This window comes from Trichosurus vulpecula, chromosome 4 (genome assembly GCF_011100635.1).
Source record: "Trichosurus vulpecula isolate mTriVul1 chromosome 4, mTriVul1.pri, whole genome shotgun sequence".
Lineage (NCBI taxonomy): Eukaryota > Metazoa > Chordata > Mammalia > Diprotodontia > Phalangeridae > Trichosurus > Trichosurus vulpecula.
Window position 1 is genome coordinate 199,609,098 of NC_050576.1, and position 15,023 is coordinate 199,624,120.

A 15,023-nucleotide genomic window follows, 5' to 3' on the forward strand; every position below is an offset into this window, starting at 1 on the left:
AGAAAAACCTAGAAAGATTTACATGAACTAATGTAAAGTGGAATGAGCAGAATCAGAACATTGTATACAGTGAAGGCAATATTGTACAATGAAGAACTGTGAATGGCTTAGCTATTCTCAGCAATACATTGATCTAAGACAATTCTGAAGGACTTATGTAAAAATGCTGTCCACCTCCAGGGAAAGAACTGATGGAGTCTCGATGCAGATTGCAACACATTTTTTTCTTTATTTTTCTTGGTTTGTGTTTTCTTTTACAACACGACTAACATGGAAATAAGTTTTGCATGACTGCACATGAAGGGAAGGGAGGTGACAATTTGGAACTCAGAAATGTAAAAAAAGGATGTTAAAAATTTTTACATTCAATTGGGGAAAATATTAAATATTTTAAAAAGGCAAAGGACAGTGGGTTTGATAGCCGAAATGTGGGGACTTGTGACTTTTTCTAAGTAAAAAGCGAGTCACTGCTCAGATTCCAAAGGCCATTGAACTACAACTTCTACAATGACCAAGTGGTGAAGGGCAAGAGAAGGCAGAGGCTTGGAAAGAACCCCAAAAGATGGGAAGGCACAGCAGGTGGCCTAGAAAGCTGCTCCTTTGGAACCCTGGCAGCTGGGAGACAGCCTTAGCCGATAGACTCTTGATTGGCTGGAGAGATATGATTTAATTGGCTTAGAGCTCTAGTCTCTTTAGCGCCACCTTGAGTCAGAGACCTGAGCCGTGGGGCTGTGAACCCCACTCACAGTGTCCTGGTGAGGGAATAACTGCCTGGGCTTGGATGTCCAGCCTAGACAGTTAGCTGAACTTGTCAGTTCTCGGGCTCACAGAGAACCGCTGTTCACAGGGAGCCCACACTTTCTAATGCCCTTTTAAGGGTGTGTGTAGCTGAGAGAGTCAAGGTTGTGTTCAAAGGGAGAAGACTTCCCCAAGCTAAGGGTGATGAAGAGTAACAGACAAACAGAGAGGCCAACAGTAGAGAAGCCACTCCTGGTGGTGCAGATATTCCTGAACGGCCCAGAAGCCCTGAAGCTGCAGCCTCGAGTTGTAAGTCGTGTCCCTCCCCCGCATGTGTCCTGCCAGGTCCCTAGAAGCATGAGCCCACTATGATCAGTATGATCTGGGGTGACAGGCATATGACGCTCCATTTTATTATAGATTTGCTTTAATAAAATAGAAATTGGTAGTATTGTATTAACCTTAAGTAAATGGTTATGTTTAAGATCTAAAAAGTAGCTTTGTTCTGAGTCACTTGTTGTGTAGACAGGAAACACAGGATAGGTGCTCAAGAGCTGGTGATGGATGAGTAGGGGAATTGGGTGTGTGAGAAATGTGGTTTTGGGGATCACTGAACTTCCCCAAATTGTGAGAACATGCAGCTTTGGGGATCATGGGACTTCCTAGGCAGGGCTGAAGTCCTGAGGAAGAACCCTGTGATAATTCCTAGGGAAGGCTGTACAGACGACAGGACTCCCAGAGGAAGACCAAGTGGTAGCCACCCCTTAGTCTGTGGGGATCACAGGGCCTCCTAGGGGTCAGACCCTAAGGAGGACCCAAGTGATGGCCCCTTTAGAACAGCGGTGAGATCACAAGGCTCCTGAGACAGGGCCAGAAGTCCCAAGTGATGTCCCCTTAAGAATGTCCCCTTAAGAAGGCTGTGCAGACCACAGGGTTCCCCAAGGGAATCTGGAGTGGTAGCCCTCTTGACACCGCAGTGGGGATCACAGGACACCCCAAGACAAGATCCAGGAGTAAGCCGGACAAGCTTCCGCTGCCTATTGCTTCCCTTCACTTGACCTTAGGAAAATCCATGTGATTTGCCCATTCTCACCCAAAGAACTCAAGACCAGAGTAGGCAGAGGAAGGCATTTCATTATGCTCCTCGAGAGGGCCGGCGTAGTGCTCACGGGAACACTCACACAGATACAGCTGCAGGAGCAGGGGTAACTATTCCCTCCACTCCTGCTAGAGTTATGGTTACTTTATAATCCTTATTTTTTTACATAGTTTTCCTAGGTTATACAGTTTATAAAGATAGGATAATAAGGATACAGAAGCAAAAGTAAAGTTAATTAGATTTTCCTTCTTAGTTTAGGATTAAACTATATTCTTTTATTTCCCCTACTTTCCCTCTTTAACATATGCAAATTATGCAAATCAGTAGGCCTGGATTCTTGACCAAGACCAGACCCTAGATAAGCTTGAACTGGTTCAAGTGGGTTTGGCCTCTCTAATTCCCCATGGGTACAAGCCTCTGACCTCTCACCTGACCGACCTTGAGGCCTGGTCTCTGCTAAAGCTGGGGTGGGAGGAAGCACACCTTTAGTTCTGTGGAAACAAAACTCCTCCTCCCATTTCTTACAGGTATTAGCTCAAAGGGTAACTGGAGATCTTGAGACAATCTAACTGTGTGATGATGGCCCATCTCTGGACCTGCTAGCAGAGAGGAAGGAGGGTGTTTTACAGGCCTGGGCGAGGGACTGAGTTACTGGTGGTGGTGATCAACATCCATTGGATGGGGCCACCGCTGTCATTCGGTATCTGGTGTTACAGTGTGGGGGCACTGGAATACACCACCCTATTTCAGGCATTACACTTGTACTCATCCTCCACTGTCCTCAGAAAATCCACTCAAGTCCCTAGTCCTAAATCCTCCCTTGTCCCTGGCCCTCTGAAAAAGTCCATGTCACAGTTAAATCTTGTAGTTGACATTCTTCCATATTTCCAAATACATGGTGCTACAACTTTTAAAAACATACCATTTTACAAAGTTCTAGTAGTTTATTTCTCTGGACCCTCATCCCAATCTTTATTCCTCTAGCCCCCAACACACACAGGCCAGGTTTAATAGTTAATCAACTTCAAAAGGAAAAGAAAAGCAAACTTCTTTTTTCAGAAGAAAAGCCTAATCTTTATGGAGATCTCAAGAGTATGTAGGCCTCTCTCCATAGGGAATGTTAAAGGTTTCAGGCCTTACCTGGTTGATTAAAGGCAAACTCAAGAAACAAGACCAAAAGGAGTTTATTGGCAGCCCAGGATATCGAGCAGTTACAGTGGGGCCAGCTCAGTGACCAAATCCAAGCTCTGGCATGCTTTTATAGACACAAGTAAAATAATTACAGTAGGAGAATTTACACATAAGGGTAAGAACAATTCCAAATGCGAGCTCCTAATTTTAATGAGGTGGGATAAGTGTTATGTCAGCGCTTCCTATTACAGCTTCATTGGGAGATGAGATTAGTTCTCAGGTACACATTAGTCTAAAGGGAGCCAGCCTTGCCCTCTGCTACAGTTTGGCTGAGCACAGTACCCAAAGGTTGAGCAAAATTAAAATATAGGGTTCACTTGGACTATATTTTGCTCAATGGCCTGACTTTGCACAATCCCCTCTCTGGCACTAACTACATTTATAAATTACAATCCCATGTTTCCTTCAATGTCATAAAAGTTAAACTTATTTAAGCAGAGTCACATTCTCATATATCCTTTAAGGATTCAAACCTTGTTAAATAGGCTCTATATACAAACTAAGGTTAACCGCTTAGAAGGCTCACCATGTACTAATTTGAGAGGGGGGGATTTACATATCAACCAGGTCACCTACAAAACTCAGTAAATATAAACATTATAAAACAAACAAAAAATCCTGAATACAGTAACAAGGATCAATATTAAAGAACATCAAGTCTCTTTGTAATATGGTAACCCACACTCAATGTTTCATTTTTGATTTTTTGAAATATAGCTCTGAAAAAAAGGGGGGGCTTTTAAAAAGCCCATTGTGTTTTAAATGGAGCTACTTGACTTTTAAAAGTATATCATTCTGGCTTTCATGGAATGGCCAATTATAGCCCCAGCCCAAGCAGTTTTGATGGTTTAGAATGACTGTATAAATAGTAAATGTTTTCTGTTCTGGCCAGAAACTCTAAGGATCTTTTCCTCCCAGACTGATATCTTTCTGCTGATAAATTGGGCCATTTTTTGTCTTAATTCTTACCCAGCCCTTAGTCATTGAAAGGGCATGACCTCAGACACACTGAGACCTGGAAAAGACCTTAATTTAGAAAGGCTAAGGTCACCAACTGCACCCTGGGCCATGCCCAGTAGTCTTGACCTTTGTCTTGCCACCGGACTCTGACTCTGGAGGAGTGAGTGAGGCTGAAAACTTTGACACCCTCGTGATGGTGATGTCATTGGTCCTCTATGAGAAGGAAGGATGGAATAATAACAATGACATTTCATCTTGAGTCCCGGATGTCCCAAGTAGTAGTCTGGTCCCTGAAAACACCTCCTCTTGGACATTCTGGAATCGGCTGAATCCTCAGAGCAGCTCTGAAAGGAGATTCTCCTAGTAGATCTGTTTCTCTGGTTCCAAGTCACTTGCAGCAATTCCTACATAATTCTGCTAAAATCTGCCAGTAACAAGACTCAGTACAATTTAATGCAATCTTACAAGTTTGTTTTTCTAGTAACTAGCTCATGTAGTAAAAACTAATTCAAACCTAATAGATCTAATCCTACTAACAATAGAGCTATAAGAACACCAAATTAAGAAGTCATAATTCACCTCAAACCAGAGAATTCCAGTATGTAAAAATACCACTTGCAGTGTCTATCCACCTAAAACCCTGTACCTGATATGGACACTGCCATAAACAAACTATCTTAAAAATAAATTTTTTAAAAATCCATGAGGGTCTGACTTGAAAAATGAGCCCTTCTATCTCTTATAATTATCAGACAGAGACTTCAAAATAGTAAAATAATTTTACTTTCTTTGCAATTTTCAATGCAATTTTTAATGTAAAATCCTTAATACAATTTTGAGAACTTGTTACTAAACATACTCAAGGCCTATATGTCCTATATTATTCCAAATGTTCCTGAAACATTTGGAAACCAATTGTGTATGTATGTGTCTCTATCCTATTTCTTAGAGAAAAGTCTGATCCTGATGTTTTTTCAAAATTTACTATTCCAATTAATTAGAAAACTTTTACATCATTGTGTTATTCTCCACTTTTGAAGATATTATCCCCATATCACCTTAAAAGAATGAGATAATTCAAGAACCTAATCTTATACATGAATACATATTAGCGAGTAGCTGGCAAGTTTAAGAATTCATTTACTTAGTTACTTAGGGTTTGGAATTGAGTGCAAATTCAGGTTGAAAACAGTAAGATTTTTCATACTTGCAACCTATTATAGTAACTCAAAGATATTTTAGTATTAATTTATTAATTAATAGATTTAATATTATAATGGCAAAACTTCAACTGTTCGCCCCTGCCCTGATTATAAAAATTTGCTATGAAAGGAAAAAGGACTTGGTATCAAAAGCCAGGCTCAGAATTAACCAGAGGGGAAATTTTCTGTTTAGAAAAGGGTATATTCAGAAAGGAAATCATACAATGGGGAAACTGAATCAAGAGGTTCCTACTTTCCCCCAAACACAAGGTCATCCCTTCAACTTTCCACCTGACATCCATTACACAGACATCCACTTATAGCAGTGCTCAGATTGCATTCCTTTTGGGCAACTCATGGCATTCCCCTTGAATGGTGGATTATTGGCTTCATGACAATTCAGACAATCATACGTGAAATCAAAACTTAAAACAATTTCAAATTACAACCCCAGCACCTCAAATAGCAAAATTTTCCTAATCACGGCTCGAGGCTAGGTTATTATTATTTTTCTCACGTTTCAATAACCGTTAACAATGAGCCCATATAAGGACATTTCACTTATCCTTCATTTATAAATTAAGAATAACCACATTCTGGAGCTTCACATATTTAGTGAATCTGGCCACTGTAAGATTCCAGATTAACAGATATCCGTATTGCCTCTTAACTGGTAAGGCAAAATAAAATCTTTAGTCTCTTGTTATTGAGTTGGTTCAGAGAGGTAACTTCAACACATACTATTTACTAACAGATACAATTTCATAATTTTCACAAGTGATAGCCAGATAATCTCAGATAACAGACAGATAATACTCTTTACTATAAGCAAATTTCCCTGTTTGGGCTGTGTGTTGTCTTAGTTTTTCAAACTTCAGCACTTTAGAATTTTACAACACATTGTCAGCAAGGCTGATAAGATCTTATGACCTTGCCCAAAAAGAATGTCCCAAGGAACCTCCCAGATAAAGATAACTTAAAGAGACCTTTGTCCAACAGTGAGTTATTAATATTATCCACTATTACCCACCATTAGTATTATACCCCATTAAATATTTAACAGTTTTCAAACATCTCGACCACATTCTTTTAACAGGTCAATTTGTAATCTAACAGCATTCAGATTAAAAAAGAAGTTACTTTTCTAACAGCATTTCAGATACAATATAAGAAAAATTTTAGAAACACAGTAATAATACATCTAACACCATGTGTTTAAAACATGAAACAAACTTATTACCAATAAGGGATATCAATTCAGTGAAATGCATTTCTTACATAGAAAATCATTCATTTTCTTACTTTTGGCATTCTATATTGATTGTATTCAAGATCTATATAGAGTCCTTACATTTACTAACATTACATAGTGCTTACCATGTTCCAGGCACTATACTAAAGGCATTTACAATTATTATGTCATTTGATCCTCATACCAACCCTGGGAGGTGGGTGCTATTATTTAGCCCCCTTACAGATTAGGAAGACTGAGATGAAGTCATTTGCTGAAGGTCCCACAACTAATACATTTCTGAGACTGGATTTTAACTCAGGTTTTCCAGATCCATGCGTTTTCCAGATTATTTCCTTAATTCCAAATAGCAACTGTAATTTGCATCAAGCTCTGACTTAGCAAAATTACCCTAATACGAGACTGTATCTCACTGTAAATGAGACCACATTGTGATTCTAGTTTCAGGACAAATTTGACCAAATCAAATTTGGATTTATTATTAATATTGCTAACATTCAAAAATCTCAATTTTCCCAAAGGCACACTGTTTTCAGGAGAAGCCCAAGAAGAATAGGGAAGGATTTAATGTGGCAGGCTCCCATTCCCATTCCTCTCCTTGGCTCCTGGAATGGTTTTTCAAGGATAGAGCATTGTCTATCTAAAATTGCTAACAACCATTTCTCTAAAAGTTTCTCAAATCTGTCCTATTTCAATGGAATCAAATCTCCAAAACTATTATTTAAACTAACCTTCCATTTTACATTTTTGATTCCTCATTTCTCTTTACTTTCACTGCCTTCTTAAGTTATCTCATCACATTTTAGTCTAACATTTCACTGAAGCTCTCCTGTACAGATTTCTCTATACAATATCACTTTATACTTCAGGAGCTTCATAGTCTATTTCAATTTAAGTGGTTTAATTACTACTTTACCTAAACAATTAAATTCAGTTAAATCATTTCAAACTAACTCCAGTTCTGCTTATTCTCTAGTAGTTTGAAATCACTTCTGAATTTCCCTATCGCCCTCCAGGAAGGGGAGAGAGATTGTTTGCACTTAACCTTAATCTGCAAACCTCCAAAATCCATTGCAATGTCCTTAGCAGTCACTATCATTTGGAATTTTACAGTAAAGATATTAAATTTCAGTTACAAATTTTAGTCTCTAATTTATAATGCTATAAAATTCTACAGACTGGGAACAAAGTTCCCCTTCCTTCTTATCTGAATCTTTTGTCTGCCCTCCCCAACTTGGCTAGAGTTGGAAATGGAGAGAGGAGAGACAGAGAGAGACTGGTTTCCTTTCTTTCTGCTTTTTTTCCTTTGGCTGATCAGGCAACAAGAAAAGCCAATTTGCATTTACCAACACACAAAACACAGACATGGCTTACATGCTTAATATTATACAAATAAAACACTTAACATTTCAAGTTCAAAAGCCCTGTATTTATCTGTCAAATTTGTTTTTCCACAATTATCTGAGTATTGAGTCCACTCCAAAGTGAGCTTTATTACTTAGGTTCTGGACATTCCTGATTGAACTGGTAGCTTTCTCTTGTCCCAAGCTTCCTTAATGGGGACTCAGCAGTAGGTTTACTCTGTTCTGATCCCATAATAACATTGGTATTCCTTGCCTTTCTGTCCCTTTGAGACCTACTGTTAGGTAAGACCAGCTACTCACCACTGTCTTCTTTGTGTGGTACTACTTCTTTATCTTCGTGCATGAGAGAGAGAGTAGAATTTGGGCTTAGGACCTGTTTCTCCTTATCCTTCCTGAGTCTGAGGAGTTTTAATTCTCAAAACACTTCACGGCTGACTAACCACTGAGGGAATTCACTCCAAACCATGATCAAACAAAAGTCTAAATGTAGGCTGTGGTGTTAAACGGTGAACTCACCCAGTGACAGCCGTGTGAGAAAAAGATCCCTTCATGGTCACCAAAGTTTTCAAAGAAAAATCCTGGTTCATGCCTCACCCTGATCAATTAAAAGCAAACTCAGGAAATAAGACAAAAAGGAGTTTATTGGCACCCCAATGCATCAAACAGTTGGAGTAGGACCAGATGCCAAATTCAAGTTGTTTTAATGAGGAGGTAGGATAAGTCTCAGTTCCTACATTACAGTGGGAGATGAGATTAGTTTTCAAGTGACAAGCAGTAGTCCTCAAGTGATGGGATTAGTTTTCAGACAACGAGACTGAGCTAAAAGGGACCTCTCCCTCTCCTGCTGTTTGGCAGTACCCAAAGGTTGAGCAAGGTTAAAATATTAAGGTCACTCAGACTATACTTTGCCTAGTGGCTTGACTTTGCATAGGATTAGGGATCTGAGGTCAACTGGAGGTCAACTCTCTTACCCTTCACGTGAGAAGCTAAACTATCCTTGGTGAAAATTCTTCCACAATTCCTTTAGCACATAATGCCATTTAGCTGGGCTCTGGACAAAATATCTAAGTGTCCCTTGCTACACAAAGGACACCAAATTTTTTCTATGGATCCCTGTACCATAGAAGATCCCCTTGACACAGCAGCTAAGTGGTGCAGTGAGTAGAGCACCAGCCAAGGAGTCAAGAGGATGTGAGCTCAAATCCGACCTCAGACACAACACAATTACTAGTTGGGTGACCTTGGGCAAGTCATTTAATGCCAATTGCCCTGCCTTCCCCCCTTCCAAAAAAAAAAAAGATCCCCTTGAAGGTCTAGGCAAATTTCCTCTGAGTCCTTATACCAAAGGAACCCTGAAATTTCTCTAACAGATCCCTGCCACAGCAAAAGCAATTCAAATGGAGTTTTAATTCACCCTTACTAAGACAAGCATATTCATTTAAAGAAAACATGAAGAAAAACCTTCAGAAAGGAGTGGTGCTTTCAAAAAGGGATTAAATTGTTAGGGTTGATTACTCAGGATTTCTGGTCACATGTAAATCATATCCTTGGGCTATAGTTCATGGACATCTCAGACAAGCTATGTGGACCCATGTCCCAAATCAGGCCAGCAGTCTTTTTTTTTCTTAAAAAATGAACAGTTATCAGTTATCCTGATGCAAGTGGTACAAACCAGGGCTTCATTATTGTTGTTGTTGTGGTTTGGATTTAAGAAATTGATGGAGAAAATATTAATGATGCAGATTTAACTTAAAAGTGTGTCAGGCCAATATTCCTTGCTGCCTCCCACCAGCCAGCCAACTGTCAAACATTTACCAACACTGGCTGTAGGAGACCTTCTAGGCCCTAGTATTTTAGAGATGAAAAACCTATACTTCTCATATTAGCTGCAATATTCATACTGATGGAGTAATGCAATGGACACGAGTAAATTAGCATTCGAACAAGCGAAAGCTATTAAAAAAACTTTTTTGGTCTGACTTGTAAAAAAACACATTGGAAACCAGACTGTCCATAGCATCTAAAATAAAAAAAAGAGAGCGAAAAGTGTTAATTTTTCTCTACTGGATCCTGGAAATTAGGATGTCCAATAAAAAGAGTCCAGGATGAAGAATTTCTCCAGCGGGTCCCCACAAATGCCAACGGCCAGAAATTTATCCCAGATGAGGATCCACATGAAACATAAGTTCTGGAGCAACTCTCCCAAATGCCTATTCACACTGGCCAGCTAGACTTCAAAGCTCAGCTTCAACTTCTCCCTTCTGGATTCTAGAGGACTCTGAGGAAGTGGGGGATGTCTTTCTAATGCTATTGCTTATAAGCCTCCAGCGGTCTGCTTTCCCCAAATCAGACAGCCAGATTTAATCAGCTTTTTGCTTTTGTTTAGTCATTTTCAATAGTGTCTGACTTTTAGTGACCCCTTTTGGGGTTTTCTTAGCAAAGATATAGAAGTGGTTTACCATTTTTTTGTAGACTTATTTTACAGACGAGGAACCTGAGGTAAATAGGGTTAAGTAACTTGCTCAGGGTCACATACATAGTAAGTGTCTGAGGTCAGATTTGAACTCAGGAAGATGAGTCTTCCTGATTCCAGAAGGCCAGGCACTCTCTCCACATCACCACCTACCTGCCTTACTTAACTTTTATTAAGTATTTTCCTAAAATGGGTAGTAAGAACAATAGGTACAAAACACCCCCGCCACACATACACACAAAATGAAAATGAATGAATAAATGAATACATTAATGAATGAATAAAAAGTCTGTAACAGATGTGAAAGACTAATGTGCAAAGGGGTGGAGGTAGGAGACTTTGTGCAACTCTGCCTCACTTAAATCCAATTCACACGTGAATCAAGACATAGCCTGGTGATGTCACTGGTCCTCTCCAAAAATGAAGGACAAACAACAAAAGGTGGGAGACAGATTATCATGTAAATGGAACAGCAAATAGGCCAGTTTAACTTGAGGTGGAGTGTGTGATAGGTTGTAATGTGTAATCAGGCCAGAGAGCTATAATGGAGCCATATTGTGAAGAGTTTTACATACCAAACAGGAATTTATACTTTATCTTAAAGGCAATGGGGAGCCACTGGTATTTTTTGAGAATGATACAATCAGACCTGTGCTTTAGTAATATCGGTTTTGCAATTGTGTGGAAGATGGATTGGAGGGAGGGGAGACAAGGCACAGGGAAACCAGTTGGGAGGCTATTACAACAGAGAGTCAAAGTCAGAGGTGATAAAATCTTGTGCTATAGAGCTTGTGGTGTAAGTTGACAGAAGACTACCCAATTGATTGGCTATATGGGAGTGGGGGAGATGGGTAAAGAGAGGGTGTCCCTTGGGTTACAAACCTAGGTGATCGGAAGTATGGTGTACCCTAGACCGGGTCTGTCCAAAATGCAGGTGGCCCGCCCGCAGTGTGATTTATGGGGCCCACCTACAAGCAAAGAAATTTACATAAATGCTTTAGTAAACCAAGCCGAGCTACCACAGAGCTCTCACTAAAATGGCAAATCAAAATATATTGCCTGCTGTTTCAATAAAAACCTAAGGTTGGGCAGCCCTGCCCTAAACAAATATAGAGAAGTTAGGAGGAAGGGTGGGTTTAGAAGGAAAGATGGTAAGTTCAAATTTGGATAAGGTGAGTTTGAGATGTTGATGGGACACTACACTGAAATGTTCAGCAGGGAGCTAGGGATGCCAGACTGGGGCTCAGGAGAGAGATGAGGAATGGATATATAGATTTGGGAATTGTGTGCATGGTTGTTGTTGAGTCGTTTTTCAGTCACATCTGACTCTTTGTGACCCCATTTGGGTTTTCCTGGCAAAGTGGTTTGCCATTTCCTTCTCCAGCTCATTTTACAGATGAAGAAATTGAAGCAAACGGGGTTAGGTGACTTGCTCAGGGTCACATAGCTAGTAAGTGTGGAGGTCACACTTGAACTCAGGAAAACATCTTCCTGACCCTAGGTCCAGCACTCTATCCATTGTACCACCTAGCCATAGCTCATATGCATAGAGATGATAGTTAAACCCTGAGAGCACCAAGTTAGCTATCTTCCCATATAAGGTAAAATCATCTAATAATAATAAGTGTACTCGAGTAGCGTAAAATAAAGTCCCATGAAGAAAGTTGTTATGGGAGTAGTGGTAGGAAGTGAGGGAAGGCTTCATAGAGGAATCTGTATTTAAGTTGGGCTTTAAAAAATGGGTTGGAATTTAATAGATAAAGAGGGGGACATTCTAGGCATAAGAAGAGTAAAGGGCATGTTTAGGGGATAGAGAGTAATTTGGCTAGAGTTTAGCTTGTGTTCAGGGTAATGACTAGAAAGATATGGTGGCACCAGCTTATAGAAGGCCTTGAAAGCCAGGATTTGAATTTATTTAGTAGGCTATGGGACGCTATCACAGATTATTAAGCCGATGAATGAGACATGACCAGATCTGAGCATAAGAAAAATTAGTCTGGCAGCTGTTGGAAGAGTGATGGGAGAAAAAAACAAAGGCCTGGTAATCAGCTATGACTCAATCATAAAGGCCTTATGACCTTATGAATGAATCAATCGATTAGCCCTAATTAAGCACTTACTATGTGTCAGGCATTATGCTAAATACTGAGGATATAAGGGTAAAAAATTATCCTTGCTCTCAAGAAATTTACATTCTAAGAAATCTATTGATAGAGTCTTGTGGCAGATAATAAAGGCCTATACTATGACAATGGTAGAAACAGAAAGGAGAGGATGGATGTAAGAGATGCTGTGAAAATATACATGGTAACTGACTACAGGTGATATAAGGAAGAAGATACCAAGCTTTCCAACATGGGAGACTAGATGTTAATGCTGGTGACACACATAATGAAGTTAGAAAAGAAGTAGGTTTTAGAGGGAAAGATGTTAAGTTGTTTCATGTATGTTAAGCTTGAGGTGAGATATTACTATGGAAATTTTTTATAGAAGGTCAGAGATAATAGTCTGAAAACTGAAGAAAGATTGTGCAAATACAACGTAACCTTCTTGAATCTGTCAATCAACTAGCAATTATTAGGCACCTCCTCTGTCAGGCAGTGTGTTAAGTACAAAAAATACGAAAAAAAAAAAGGCAAAAGATAGTCCGTGTCCTCAAGGAGTGTATAGTCCTTAAGAACCGGGACTTTAAAAAAAAAATTATGTCAAGTGCTTTGCAAACCTTTAAAAGGCCTTATAAATGCTAGCTACTGCCATGATCGTTGTTCTTATTATTTCATCTTCACATCTCCAACACTTTGCCATCATTTATCCATTCAGTCAATAAGCATTTACTAAATGGCAGGCATTAGCAACACAGAGACAAAATCAAAATAGTACCTGTCCCCAAGAAGCTTACGTTCTATTGCAGAGCAAAGCATTCTTTTGTTACTTTATTTTTCTTAGGGTTTTTTTGGGGGGAGGGGGCGTCCTGTGTTTTCTTTCACAACATGACTAATATGGAAATGTGTTTTGCACGACTGCACCTATATCAAATTCCTTGCTTTCTCAAGAGTGGGGAGGGAGAGAATTTGGAACTCAAATTTTTTAAAAAGGATGTTAAAAATTGTTTTTACATGTAATTGGGAAAATCATTAAAAGAAAAAAAATTCATTCTTAGCTTGTAGGCCCTACAATGATCAGGCTAGATTTGGCCTTTGGGCCATAGTTTAGCAACCCTTATTCTCCAAATTCCAATCCTTGAAGTCTCAAACTGGGCAATCCTCAAGTTTGGTTTTACCCACAAAGCAACTCCTATAGGTAGTAATGCCCTGGAAATCTCTTTTCTCTGGCTAGAATCCCAGATTCCAGAATTATGCTGCACAGGGAATTCAAAATCCCTTCTCTTTTACACAGGAGTTGGAGTTCGTAAAGATTTTCCATGAGCTACTCTTTCAGGCTGAGTCTCTACCACCTTCCTCTTAAAGGAAATCTGGCATTGCCCTGGTAGCTACCATCCATTGAGCTAAGAAAGTATATTATCAGAATATTTTTTCTCAGGTTTCATGGAAGCGCATGGTTCTGCCACATGCTTTTGCTGCAAGTGTCCACAACTGCTGGGGGAGGCGGGCACAAACTATCCAGCTCTGCCCCACTCCTAACAAAGATCTGTTCTCAAGAGGGAAAGTTCACATGAGAAAGTGAGAAAACTGGTCTATAAGTTCCTCTTGATGGCTCCCCCAGCAAGATTCTGTTCACTTGAGTCTCAAGTCAACAAAAATCTTGAGTTCTTTTGGTTCTCTCATAAAGGTGCGAGGTGGCATGATTATGCTCTTATGAAGTTCTGTCCCTCAGATGTCCCCAAAGGGTCACTTTTCTACAATTTCATCAGCTTGACTGGGGGAACTCATCAAATTGATAAGGAATTCCCCTGATCAACCCCACCATAAGTAAATAACAAATATGAAGTAATTTTAGGGTGATCAAGAAAGGCCTTATCATATAGGAAGTGGTGCTTGAGCTGAGCTTCGAAATATCCTAAGGATTCTAAGAGGTAGAAGTAAGAAGGGAGTATTTTCCAGGTATGGAGAATACCTTTGTATAGTCACTCAGGCAGAAGATATGGAAGAACAGCAAGAAGCCTAGTTTGGCTAGAATGTAGAGTGTGTGAAGGTGAGTAATGTGTAATAAATCTGGAATGGTAGGCTGGAGCCAAATTGTGAAGGGCTTTAAATGCCAAGCAGAAGAATGTGTTATTCTAGAGGGAAGAGGGTGCCAATGGGGTTGACACAGTCAAACCTGTGCTTTGGAACATCAGTTTGGCAGCAGTATGGAAGTATGGAAGATGGATTGGAGAGAGATGGGAGGCAGAACGACCAATTAGGAAGAGTCTGTTGCAAACAGTGCTGGTGAGAGGTGATGAGGGCTTAAGCTTGGGTGATGAGAACCTTGCACATACTAACTGCTTGTTGCATTGGATTGGATATGAATTTGAGATCCTGCAGAGTCTGTAGTTGAAGCTTTGGGAGTATATTGAGAGAGAAATAAAGGAATCTAGGCTCTGCTAGTCTTCTTCCTAAAGGAGGACAATCCAGCTCTGCTCAAAGAGGGGAAGGAAAGGGGAGGTGAGGCCGGTCCAGTGGCTCACGACTTCCTTTCCCCAAGAGGTACATGGTTCTCCTTATCCTCCCCTTTCTCTCCTGCTCCCAACTGAGAACAGCTCTCCCAGAATGAAACATGAGGTCGATCTGAGAGGTACTGGGTT